Consider the following 13,594-nt stretch of genomic DNA (forward strand, 5'->3'; position numbering starts at 1 on the left):
TGGGTTTAAATTGGATGTATGACGTTACAACGCATACTTTTACAATGCCTACCATTACCACGCAATTTTTACAACGCAGGATCCATTACAACGAAGTACCATTACAACGCATGTATTTACAACGCAGGTACCTTTACAACGCATACCATTACAACGTAAGTATTGGTAAGTTTATAATATTTTTTTAAATGTAAATTAATTAAAATTAATATAATTTAATTTAATTTAATTAATGTTATTTAATTTAAGTTATTTATTTAATTTAATTTAATTTAATCAATTTAATTTAATGTAATTTAAATTTAATTGTACTTAATTTTTACCCTGTACCCCTTTACCTAAAATCCCAAAACTGACCCTAAACCCTAAAAATACCCCTTTACCCAAAAACCCCAAACTGACCCTGAACCATAAAAATACCCCTTTATCCAAAAACCCAAAACTGACCCTGAACCCTAAAAATACCCCTTTACCCAAAACTCCAAAACTGACCCTAAACCCTAAAAATACCCCTTTACCCAAAAACTCAAAACTGACCCTGAACCCTAAAAATACCCCTTTGCCCAAAAACCCAAAACTGACCCTGAACCCTAAAAATACCCCTTTACCCAAAAACCCAAAACTGACCCTGAACCCTAAAAATACCCCTTTACCCAAAAACTGAAAACTGACCCTGAACCCTAAAAATACCCCTTTACCCAAAAACTGAAAACTGACCCTGAACCCTAAAAATACTCTTTTACCCAAAAACTGAAAACTGACCCTGAACCCTAAAAATACCCCTTTACCCAAAAACTGAAAACTGACCCTGAACCCTAAAAATACCCCTTTACCCAAAAACTGAAAACTGACTCTGAACCCTAAAAATACCCCTTTACCCAAAAACTGAAAACTGACCCTGAACCCTAAAAATACCCCTTTACCCAAAAACTGAAAACTGACCCTGAACCCTAAAAATACCCCTTTACCCAAAAACTGAAAACTGACCCTCAACCCTAAAAATACTCCTTTACCCAAAAACTGAAAACTGACCCTGAACCCTAAAAATACCCCTTTACCCAAAAACCCAAAACTGACCCTGAACCCTAAAAATACCCCTTTACCCAAAAACCCAAAACTGACCCTGAACCCTAAAAATACCCCTTTGCCCAAAAACCCAAAACTGACCCTGAACCCTAAAAATACCCCTTTACCCAAAAACCCAAACTTATAATATTTTTGATAAAATGATATACTTACCGATACTTACGTTGTAATGGTATGCGTTGTAAAGGTACCTGCGTTGTAAATACATGCGTTGTAATGGTATGCGTTGTAATGGATCCTGCGTTGTAAAAATTGCGTGGTAATGGTAGGTCGTTGTAAAAGTTGCGTGGTAAAGGTTGTATACCGTTTAAATTCTTTCACAGTTGATTCGTTGTCACTATCAGATGCTGTCTGAGAATCCTTAAAGAAATATTTTAGTTTGAGTGATCTGAAAAATTTAAATAAGGCAACTTCGGTTTCAGGTAAATTTGATTTATAGGTTGGGACAAAAGAGGTTCCTTTATTTAACACTGCGATTTGTGCCCTAGTCAGTTTTTTTGATGATATGTTTATAACTAGGTTAACAAAAAAAAGCGAAAAAGCGTCTCTGCCAAAAAACTCAACAACCAGCTTCTCAATAAAATCCTCCATGCGCCCCATGTTGGCAGATTCCGCCAGGCCTTGGATTCGTATGTTATTCCTTCGGGAACACACCTCCAAATCTTCATTTTTATCAGCAATCACTTTCAATAATTTTTACATATGAGACATTTGGCCCTTGCCTGCCGTGGCGCCATCCTCCAAGTCCGACACCCTAGTCTCCACCTCCTTAAGTCGCTGTTCATGCTGTCCCAATTTGGTGACCACCGAGACCATCCTGGTGTTCATTGTGTCTATCTTGGCCTCGATTGAAGTAAGGCTCCGTTGCATACCAAGCAGAATCACCTTCGAGTCCTCCTCAGGTGGGTCCGGGGCATCAGAGGCGTCAGGTTCCTCAGAGAGCGACTTAGGTGGCCTGCGCGCCTCGAATGGGATTTTGGTCTGCTTGGCGTCGGTTCGCCCCATGCTGCCAATCCTCCTACAGGCAGTAAGGGGGAGGGCACTGTCCAGCGTTGACCACAGTTTCAAGCGAAGTGTTGGGAAGGCAAGAACTCCGGGTATCAAGGAATATGAGGCCGTTCACAGCCGCCAGGGAGGAGAGTATGCCAGAAATCCCCAGCAACACAGCAGGGAGCCACTCAGTATGCGGCAATGCTCAGGCGGGCCCACCCTTATCGCGATCCACCACTGCGCACGGGGTTATGAGTATAAGCCCACCACAGAAGCACGTCCACAAGGCTGCAGGCGTCTCCAGATCGTAGACGGTGGCTCCGTGTCTCCTGTCCGCAGGGTATGTCTCCCTCGTGGCGCAAGATGGCTGCCACCGAAAGGGCATAAGCAGCATCCGAAGGCCACTGGCACAGTAACAATCAATGTGTGCTCTAGCAGGCAGGGGGCATGAGGGTCACTCCCTCCCCAGGTAGGGGCATCCTACTGCGGTGTCGCGTGTAGCTGCAGGCATGCCCAGCGCCTACACCGCAGGTAATGTTCAAACCTGCCACCAGATAATCCAAGGTCCAAGGGGCCAACTGCGGGCTGGCTCTCACGGGGGAAGGAGCTGGACCCCCTCCGAGGCCGGAGGGGGGGGATACAACAGGCTACCTCAGTACTTCCTCCAAGCGCTGTCCGCCACACCTCTGCCACGCCGGCCCCGCAACGGAGGGCTGCAGAGTCCTCTCGTCCTGCGACGCCTCCGCCCCAGCGACACAGCGGGGCACAGGAGCGGCACGTTTCTCACTTGCGCATAAATGTAGGAGTCCCGACCCCTCTGGAGTGCAGTTGGTCCGTGCCGCACCTTCACAGCGCCCAGTGTCCACTATCTCTTCCCGCGAGCGGCCACTCACTTCTCCAGCCCAGAGGCCTGCCAAGCCCCAGACTTTCCTGCACTCCCGCAGCTGCCAACGGGCTCTCGAAGTAGCACAACTCGCAGTCCCGCGATCATCCCCTCGTCACACCGGCACAATACACCCAGCAGGCAACACAATGCTGGTGTCGCTGGAATCAGCAAGTCTTCCGGTATCCCACTATAGAGCAAAAAATATTTAATGGTGATGTAGGATGGGTATTATAAGTGTTTTTCGGCTCGGCTGGGCTAGGGCCATTTCGGTCGTGCACCACCTAGCGCCCCCCTTCTATAGGATATATTATTCCAATTCCCAGAGCCTATTGGGAATATAGGAACTGCACTACACTTCGGGACCCCTTCCTATTTGTAAAATATGTTACCATCTCTTTCACTGAGTCGGTAAAACATGAATGTTTTGCTAACACATTCCTGTCACGAAACGTTCATACATACCCCTGCAACTCCCTATTAGGAATAAATGCCCTTGAAACACCCCTTCCTAATAGCAACTCTCAAGCTCTATTTTGCAGGTCGATAATAGGTTACTGACTTCCAAAATAGGGTCAGTACATTGGAAAATCCATTTTAGTGGTCGCAAATGGCCCGATTCTCCATTTGTGACTGCTAAAAACGGTCATGCATCTAACCCTATAAGAGGCATTTACTGATTAAACACGAAATTTGTACATACTGCTGTGCTTTTTACCAACTAGGAAATCTGTGCACTCTGTATTTCTTTTTACTGCACTACAAGGGACGTGTATTTGTTGACTGCACTGCTTATTACCATAATATAATAAATCTGTGCACATTGTACACTTTTTACTACACTATGAAAAATTTGAATATGCTGACTGCTTTACTTGTACAATGAGGGTAATTTACAGTGCACTGGTTTTTATAACACAACAAGGGAGGACGTTCAGAAGAAGAAATCCCTTACTACACTGTGAGGGATGTTTACAGAAAAGGTAATCTGTACTCAGTGCACTGCTTTTTACTCACTTCATACGTGTAGCTTACAAAAGAGGAAGTATGTGCTGTAGGTCAGTCCAAACGGGCCTTAGAGCAACATGTCATCAGGAGCCTTCGTCACTCCAGTTTGGGCTGGCCTCAGCTGCCTCTGTTTTTCTACAGGTAATGAGGAAAATGTTTGAGAACATATCAAAGGTAGTAATATTTGAGGAATACATCTTGATATTTGGTAATACGAAATAATTGTATGACAAATATGTTAAGAGTGTTGTCCACCTTGCAATCCAGTGTGGTTATTATCAGAGAAGACACATGTTTCTTTGGATTATATCAAGTTGAGCACCCAGGCCATTTGTTGATATCTGATGGGATTAAACCCAAACCGTGCTTTGTTTTTTTAATCTTTTTATTGAAACAACAACACGCCTTCTGAATTTACAGGGTACACATAGCAAAGTAAAAAAGAGTAGAATTTGATTGGTCTGCAATATGTCAACAAAGTTTTGATCGTTTCAAACAAGTATTATCTCTGCTCCCACGCTACAGTCTTATGTGGATGGATGCAACATTTTTGTGACTGTGGGTGCTACTGCATATGACATTGAGTTATTTTGCTACAAGTGCTGGATGGGACGGAAGCCTCTGTAGGGTTTGCTTACAGAAGCATGAAAGATTTGGAAACACAATATTCTGTAATAGAAAAAGAAATGTTGGAATGCATTTGGGGTGACAGCAAGTTTAAGCCATATCTCTAGGGAATAAAATTTAGCTTGAGGACCGATCACAGACCACTCGTTGATATTTTGAATCCAAATTAAGATCCTCAGTCAGATTATCTATCAAATTATTTGAGTTTTAGTGTGATTCAAATTGCAGGAGGAAAGAACATTAGAACGGACTCTCTGTCTTGGTTACCATTAGATTTGTGTTAAGTGGATGTACAGGAAGAAATTGAGGCATGTATCATTGCCTAAGTTGAGGATTTGGTCATTTGTTTCAATATAATTGTATTGTGTGATCGTTTGAGGGAGGATATTGTATTGATCAAGGTCATGAATTTTGGGAAATTTGGGGGCCAGAGGGAAAAAACTTTGGAGACTTCTTTGCAATCTCATTGCAAGGTGGCGGATGAGCTATCTTTGGAAGAAGGATTATTGGTAAGAGGTGATAAATTAATCCCACCTGGATGTTTCCACCAAAGGATTTTGGTGACAGCTCATGTAGGCCATCTGGGTTTGAGTGCCACTAAGCGTAGGATCAGAAATGATTTCTGGTGTCCTGGAGTGGATGTGGATGTAGAAGGATTAGTGAGAAATTGTGCACCATGCAGTTTGAGTGATAAACATTTTGTGACCTCTGTCTGTACCTACTGCTCTGCCTGTTTCATGTCCTGGTAAGGTGCAGCAGAGAGTTGAGGTTGATTTTTATTGGACCCTTTTCATGTATTACCTTCCATTATGAGACACTTTATTGTCATGATGGATCATATTTCCAGGCGGGTGGAAGTACGTGGTATAGCCGAACCCAACACGAACTCTGTGATTTCTTTTGTTTGTGATGTGTTTGCTAGAGAAAGGACTCCCGAGTAGCTGCTCACTGACAATGGAGTTCAATTTACTTCTTCCACCATGACAGAGTTTTTAGGCAAGGGTGGAGTGAAACATTTATGCACGCCATTGTACCACCCTCAGGCCAACTAAAAGTGGAGATATTCAACAGGTTTCTAGTGGAGTGTATCCAGAGCGCGGTGACATCCAGAGTTGACTGTGTAGTAACTACCAGAGATTTAGGGTGGGTTTATACATGTACAACTCATTCGATCTCTGGTAAAGCACCTTTTACACTCATGACGGGGGAAAAGTGGTGTATTCGTTGTGTCCCTCTTTCGATCTCGGGTAAAGCACCCTTTAAACTCATGAGAGGGAGAAAAGAGGTGTGCTCGTTATGTCACTCAGTCGATCTCTGGTAAAGCACCTTGTAAACTCATGACAGGGAGAAAAGAGGAGTCCTCATTGTGCCCCTCACTCGATCTCTGTTTAAAGCACCGTTTACACTCATGAGGGGGAGGAAAGAGGTGTCCTCGTTGTGTCCTTTTCGAAGATGATGGGTCAAGGCTGTGATGAATGTCTACAGCAAGTGATGATGCTGGGAAATCGAGTGACAAACAGTGTTGTTTGTTGTCAGAGGGACATGGGGTGTAAGGAAAAATATGTCCAGGAGGCCAAATTCGAAATGAGTGATTTGGCACGTGTCAGGAAGACCCCATTATGTTAAGAAAAGCATCTTCGAAATTTAGAGATCCTGTTAGAGTCATCAAGGTTAGAGGCAATGCTGTTCGTGTTTCGAATGGGCAATGGTGAAATATGGCTAGATTTAATAGAAATGGAAAATGTGATAATGAAAGTGAAAAAAATATAAGTGACAAGCAAGTGTCTGTTGCAAGGAATGGTGCAGAGTTATTGGTTAAGAGGGAGTTCTCGTGTTATCAAAATACCTAAAAGCTACATGTTGGGTGGTGTCTGGTTAGTGTTTCATATTTACTTTGGGTATTGCTTTTTTCTGGTTCTCTGGGTTGATTTCTTGTCTTGTATTGTGTGTGTTGGTGGCTCTGTGGTTCTCTGTGTGTGTTTGTGTGTGTGTGTGTGTAGTGTTAAAAAAGGGAGAAGATGTGTAGCCTCTGCAGATAGGATTCCTTTACTGTTTTTGTTATTTGATGTAATACGGCAGTATACAGACATTGGTCATGTTGGTGTTCTGTTATGAAATTTCTCATTGATAGTTTGAATAGTGTTACTGATGCAAGGAACCACTGGGCCTTCTACATATCTGTAACTGGCTTTTCTGGACCTTCTCAAAACTCTACCCCGCCCCCACCTTGTGGATTGGTGTTATTTCCGCATGGTTCATACCCCTCTGTTTTGGGGGGTTCTTGCCTGTCCTCCCCCATACCTTCTGCATGTTTGCCACCACTGCCCTATACTGTAAATAGTGGTGGGAGGGTAGAGTATATTTGTTTACGAGTTCCACAAAGTTCCTTAGTTTTCCACCTGTTATCAGCTCCATAGCGCTTTCATACCCTCTCTCTCCTGCAAGCCAGACCAATATCCCTGATGCGAGAGTTGTAGTAATGCCGACAGTGTGAGGTACTTCGCATACAGAACCCTCATTTGTGTCCGCTGCAAGACCCAGGCCCATTGAAATTGCAGGGTATCCAGCAAGAAACCAGAATATTTAACGCTTGTTTGAGCATTATGGCTAATCAATCTGGCCTATAGCGTGGTACTGGCGGAGAGAAAGTGTACGCCAGTCGCTATCACGCCCTCTCCCCCATCGACAATGTCTTCAGTAAGCTGCTCATTTCAGGTGCGCCGCCAGGCAATAAAGCTCCAAGTTAGAGACAGCTAGCCCACCTCCATCAGTGGGGAACCGTAGTTTGGTTAATGCCAATCTACGATGTCCTGTGCCTTATATGAGGTATATCAATAGGCTGTTAATCTCCCAAAAGATGGATGTTGTGAGCCAATTTGGGCGAGCTGCCAAGTAACGAAAGAGACTGGGAAGGAAAACCATCTTCGCAGTATGACCCTGCCTGCGACGGATAGAGGAAGTGTTAGCCAGATATGTATGGATGTCTGCAAAAATCAGTGCCAGTTGAAGATTGCTCAATATCGGCCAAGTTGTAGTAAATATGAATGCCCAGGAAGCATAATGTGACTGGTTCCGAGCAGAGATCCTGCCCCATTTCTGGCAGAAGAGTGGCTGTTGTCGGAGCATGTATCGGGAATGCATTTGATTTATCCCAATTCACCTGGACTCCAACATCTGGCTAAAATCATCCAAAGCACTAAATGCGTGTTCCACATTTGCCTGTTCTCCACTCTGGTACACTTATAGACCATCCCCATATAGGGAGATATAGATGGGGTGGTCGTCAATCACTATTCCTCGATAATGATGGGTGGTGTAGAGTATCAGGGACAGGCGCTCAACAGCCAAGGCAAATGACACTGGCGACAGCGGCAACCCTGTGTGGCACCCTTCTCTATCCTACAGGGTGCTGATATCGCACCCCATTTCGGACCCAAGACATCAGGGGCAAATAAAGTGGAAGTGTCCAGGTGAGTAAGCCGTTCCCCAGTCCCATGCTGGCCAGTGTAGCATAAAGAAAGTCTCAGCGCAGATAGTCACATGCTGTCTCTGTGTCAGTGCCGATCACTAGTGCTTTAGCATAGTCCACTAATGAGGCATGGAGCATTTGGCGAATGTTAGGGATCAAACTGTGTTTAGGTATAAAACCCATTTGGTCACTGTGAATAAGATCACCTGAATGGGGGCCCATTCACCAAAATTTTACTAAGTAGTTTATAATCTACATTCAATATAGAGAGCAGTCTATAGGATGTTATCTTATCACTCTACTCTTTTTGCGGAGTGGAACAAACAGGAACTCGCCCATCGTTGGTGGGAGTCCCCCACTGTTCTTGCTACATTATACAATGTAGTCAAGATTGGGGCAAGCTAGTCTGCACAAGATGCATACTATTCCAGGAGCTAGCCATCTGAGCCTGGCGCGTTGCTCAGGGCTTTACTTGCCCCCTCACTTCTTGGAGTGTGATGTCACCTCCAGAGATGCAGCCACTACCGGTGACATTTGCTTTGTACTTGCCGATAGAACATAATCCTGCACTGGCTGGGTGGGGGCCACATCAGAGCACCCATAGATGTTAGAATAATAGACAGCAAAGGCCGTATTAATCTCGGCTTACCTGTAAACCAGGTCTCCCTCCCCATGTCTGTTCTAGCTCTTGCATGTACGCTAGCCGAACATAAGAAGTGCTCTGATAGCTTGTGCATAGCTGTGTAATAAGAGTTGAAGCCGCCCTATGGAGTTGAGGTTCTCCAGGATCCTCAATCGTTAAGCCAACATCGAAATGCGTGAACAGTTTTATGTAGTGGGGATGTGGGCAGTGGGGGTGTGATCTATCTAAAGTGACATCAGCCATGCAATTGCAATCTCCTCCACGTAACGTAGAGTAACAATGTATGTGGGTGACGAGAAAGTTAGGGAGAATAGGATGGTAGTTTGGCCCACATTGGGGGCATAAATGTTCACACAGGCTATATCTTTGCCATCCATTTTGCCTGCTTATATCATATAGCGACCTTTTCGGTCTATGATCTCGATCTGCGAGAGAAAAGGCGGAGTACATGGTGGTGAAGATTTCCCCCCTTCGTCGCTTCTGCAGCGCTCGGCCCACAAAGCAGTTCTGTTCGAGGTATCTGTGAGGGATGATGCAGATATATCACCGTGCCCACCTACAGTTGTTGTTTCAGGAGTACCCAATTGGTGCGTTCCAGATCTGTGGCAGAATGATATGCTTCGTGTGAGAGCTGATGCGCCATATGATATATTTCCATCTTTGGGAGTCTCAGTCCGCCTGAAGTAGCGGCTTGGACTTTGGACATGGCCAGTCCGCGTGTCTCACCTTGCCAGAAGTATGTTTTAATGGCTGCGTCTATTAGGCATAGTTCTGATGCGGGGACCAGTATAGGCAGCATGCTGAAAATGTAGTTAAACCTCGGGCAACCACCATGTTCATAGTTTGGACTCTTCCCCCCACATGAAATCCCTTTTTTTTTAATTATTTTTTATTTATTGAGCCAGGACAGTACATTGGATACACATCATTTCAAAAAAAAAAAAGAAAGGAATTAAACATCAACAGTGAACCAGAAAAAAAGAAAAAAAAAGGATCTGTGGGTGTAATTCCACCAACCTACAGACTTACATAAGCAGTGGGAGGTGATAGCAATATAACAGAGCATAACAAGACATTAAACCACAAAAAAAAAGAAAAAAACATTACTGACTACCTCTTGAGGTAGGATTTATGCCTTCCCGCCAGCGTAATATAGGATTCCAAATAGCCTCACCCAATTTCCTAGTTTCAATCCCCTGGTAGCATAAATCGATGTCTCATAATTACAAACCGCTAGAAAGCGAACTAACCACATTTGGAAAGTGGGGGGGACAGAGTCTTTCCAACAGGCTGATATGATTATTCTTAATATAGCCGTGCCAATAAAGACAAGTCTTCTTTCGCTTCTGGTAAACATTAAGGACCCATCAAGACCCATTAAATATAAACAATCGGATTCAGGTAATCTATGGCCGAATATTACCAACCAATAATCTGCGATCATACTTTTTACTAAATCTAGCTTACAACAGCTACTAAACATATGAATATTATCTGCAGGACCCATTGCACATCTAGGACAGAGATCATTTTCTCTTTTCCCCCAGGTATATAGTTTAGCAGGGGTATAATACAAGCTAAATACAGTTTTATATAGCTGGGCTTTAAGATTGCTAGACATGAGCAGGCGATTGGATTGTTCAATACATTTATACAGATCAACATCAGGATTCTGAAGCTTCACTACCCATTTTGCTTCTGTTTTCTCAAGATCATTCGGATTTCACACATAAGGGTATCATAAAGGGTGCCGATTCTTGTATTGGATCTATTCACTAACTCCAGTAATTGAATATTTGAAAGATCTACAGTTGATTTATTAGATTTGAGTTTGGCAAATAATTGAGCATACTTAAAATAATCTCCATTGAGCAGATTATATTTCATTTTTAATTCAGAGAAGGAAGTCTCAAACCCTTTAAACAAGAAATCATGAACCGTAAAAATACCCAGAAGTTTCCATTTTCTAGCTGTAGAATCAAAGCCAATATTGGAAGTGAGAGACGAGTGCCACAAAGGTGTATATCTGGTGATCTTGCTAATTTGCATATGTTTGTGAATCTTCTTCCAAACTTTAAGGGCATTTGTTATAGTTGTATATTGTCGATAGTTTCTATAATAAGAAGTGTCTGTGTAACGAAGAAACAAGCCATCAGCATTACTCCCCAGAATAAGCTCATAAATAGAAGGAATAGAATTAATTACGCTGTAGTCAATTACGCTTTTAGTTTGAATCAGAGGGGCAAAGATCTGCATAAAGGCAGCCCAGTGATACAAAGTTGTGTTGGGGATAGCTAAACCTCCTCTATCTAAGGGTAAGGACAACAGTTTATGTGACCTCCTAATCTTGCCGTTTTGCCAAATGAACTTGGACATAAGTGAATTTAATGTTTTTAAAATCTTATCATCAATGGCTAAAGGAATAGCCCGGAAAAAATAAAGAAACCTTGGTAGGACATTCATTTTTAAAAAGTTGGCTCTCCCTATAATTGTAAGATATAAGCTATTCACACGATCAAGATCCTTTTTAATTCTATCTAGAAGAGGGTCGAAATGTATTTTAATAATGGTTTTAATATCTGGGCTGATCACAATTCCCAAATATGTGGCATTATTCGTCACCCTAGGATCATTGCAGGCTATGTTGTTAGTGCATATAATTAAGGTTTTCCCCTTATTAAGGGAATACCCTGAGAATTTACCATATTCAGTGGTGAGGTTTTCAATGGTGATAATAGCCTCAGAAGGATCAGGAGTAACAATAGCTATGTCGTCTGCGTAAGCCAATACTTTTGTTTGGTATTGACCGCAGACCACAGGCTTAATTAAATGAGTCTCTAAGAGTTTTAAAATTAAAGGATTGATATATAATGCAAATAATATAGGGGAGCAGGGACACCCCTGTCTAGTGCCCCTGGATATGCTGATGTAGCCAGAAACAGATCCGGGTACCTGAATCTTAGCTTTGGGTGAATGATACATGCTTTTAATTGATTTTATAAATTTGGGGCCAAAATTAAGGTGTGACATAACCGCCCATAAAAAAGACCAAGAAACGCGGTCAAAGGCCTTTTCGGCATCTAACAGGATCATTGACATCCGGCCGCCCGTGGCAAACATGGAATCAAACAAAGTAATAACTCTATTAATATGGTTGGTAGTCCCTTTCCCTGGGATGAAGCCATGTTGCCACGGGGAGACCAAATGTTCAATGACCCTGCTCAGCCTGACAGCCATCACCTTAGCGTATAATTTAGAGTCCAAATTAATTAATGATATTGGACGGTAGGAGGTAACGAGTTCCGGGGGTTTACCTTTCTTTGGGAAAACGACAATATTAGCTTCATTCCAAGATTCAGGAGGTATCCCGTTATATTGAATACCTAGAAATAAATCATGGAGAAGCGGCCCTAGCTGATGAGACAGTATTTTATATAACTCAATTGGAATTTTATCAGGGCCGGCGGCCTTACCGGAAGCCATTACTGATAGAGCAGTGAGCACCTCTTCTATTGTGATTTCTTTTTCTAAGTCTCTTCGAGAAACATCGTCAAGGCGTTTTTCAGCATTTGGAAAATTAAGTAAATTATGCAGATAAATGGCGGAATCACTTTCGGTATACACGGTATTCTCGAAATATAATTTCTGATAGTATAATTGAAATTGTTTAGCAATATCTTCAGTTTGGGTATACACCTGTCCACTGTCATGAATGGAAGTGATATTTTTGGAGGTGGTCTTCTGTCGAGTGCGAAGTGCTAATTGTCTGCCGACTTTTTCTCCACTCTCGTAAACATCCTTTCTATGCACTCTATACGTTTGAGCAGCGTTCTGACTAAGATTGTGGTTAAGGTCTGTTTTTAGAGCTATGACCTGATACATCTCATGTTTTGCGTCGCACCCTCTTGATATTTGTAAGATATGTTTTTGCTCAGCAATCACTAGAGCTTGCATCTTTAGATTAAAATCATTAAGTTGCTGCTTTCTGGCATGATTTTGAAAACTAATGGTTTCGCCTCTAAGGGAGGCTTTAAAGCTGTCCCAGACTGCATTCCTGGATGCACTAAAGCGATTGGCCTCAAAGAATTGCATTGTCCAATGTTTTATGTGAGAAATATATTGGGTATTTGCCAGCAGTTTACGGTCAAATGTCCAGGACCTGCGCTGACTGATGGGATCGGGTATATTTGTTAAAAAGATGAGGGAATTATGGTCCAAGATGATCTTTGGCTGTTTACTAATTGAAGAGTGTGCTAGAAATTCATGTGTTACAAAAAAATAATCAATCCTGACGTGTTTCTGATGGGGGTGCGAGAAATACGTAAACCCAGGATTTTCTGTATTAGAGTAATTCCAAAAATCAACTAACCCTAAGCTATTAGACAATCTGGCAAGTGCTTTGAAAACCTTAGGTTTACGACCTGTATATTTCTGCTGAAATGGAGTTACATCAGGTTGTGCTTTAAGAGAGATGTTGAAATCCCCACAGATGATGACTGGGCCTTGCCAGGTGGGAAGCTCTGTTTCTAGAAATTCAAAAACAGCTGGATCATCTTGATTGGAACCGTAGATAGTACAAATTGAAATTCCCGAAGCTAATTTAGCGACTGCCCACCTGCCATGCGGATCTGACATATGCCGAACTGCTGTCCCAAGATGATTTTTTGCCAGGATCGCTACCCCCCTTATATTTGAAGTTTGTGTTGAGTTTGTTAATACATTATAACCTCTTAATCTCAACAAAGATCTTTTCTCCCAAGGTATATGCGTCTCCTGGAGACATAAAACATCAACAGGGTTTAAGCGGACCAATTCAGCCAGAAGAAAGCGCTTATTCGTAGTCAGTAGCCCCCCTACATTCAATGTTTGAGCAGTAAACTTACCCATT

The sequence above is a fragment of the Lissotriton helveticus genome, chromosome 1_2, assembly GCF_964261635.1.
Source record: "Lissotriton helveticus chromosome 1_2, aLisHel1.1, whole genome shotgun sequence".
Lineage (NCBI taxonomy): Eukaryota > Metazoa > Chordata > Amphibia > Caudata > Salamandridae > Lissotriton > Lissotriton helveticus.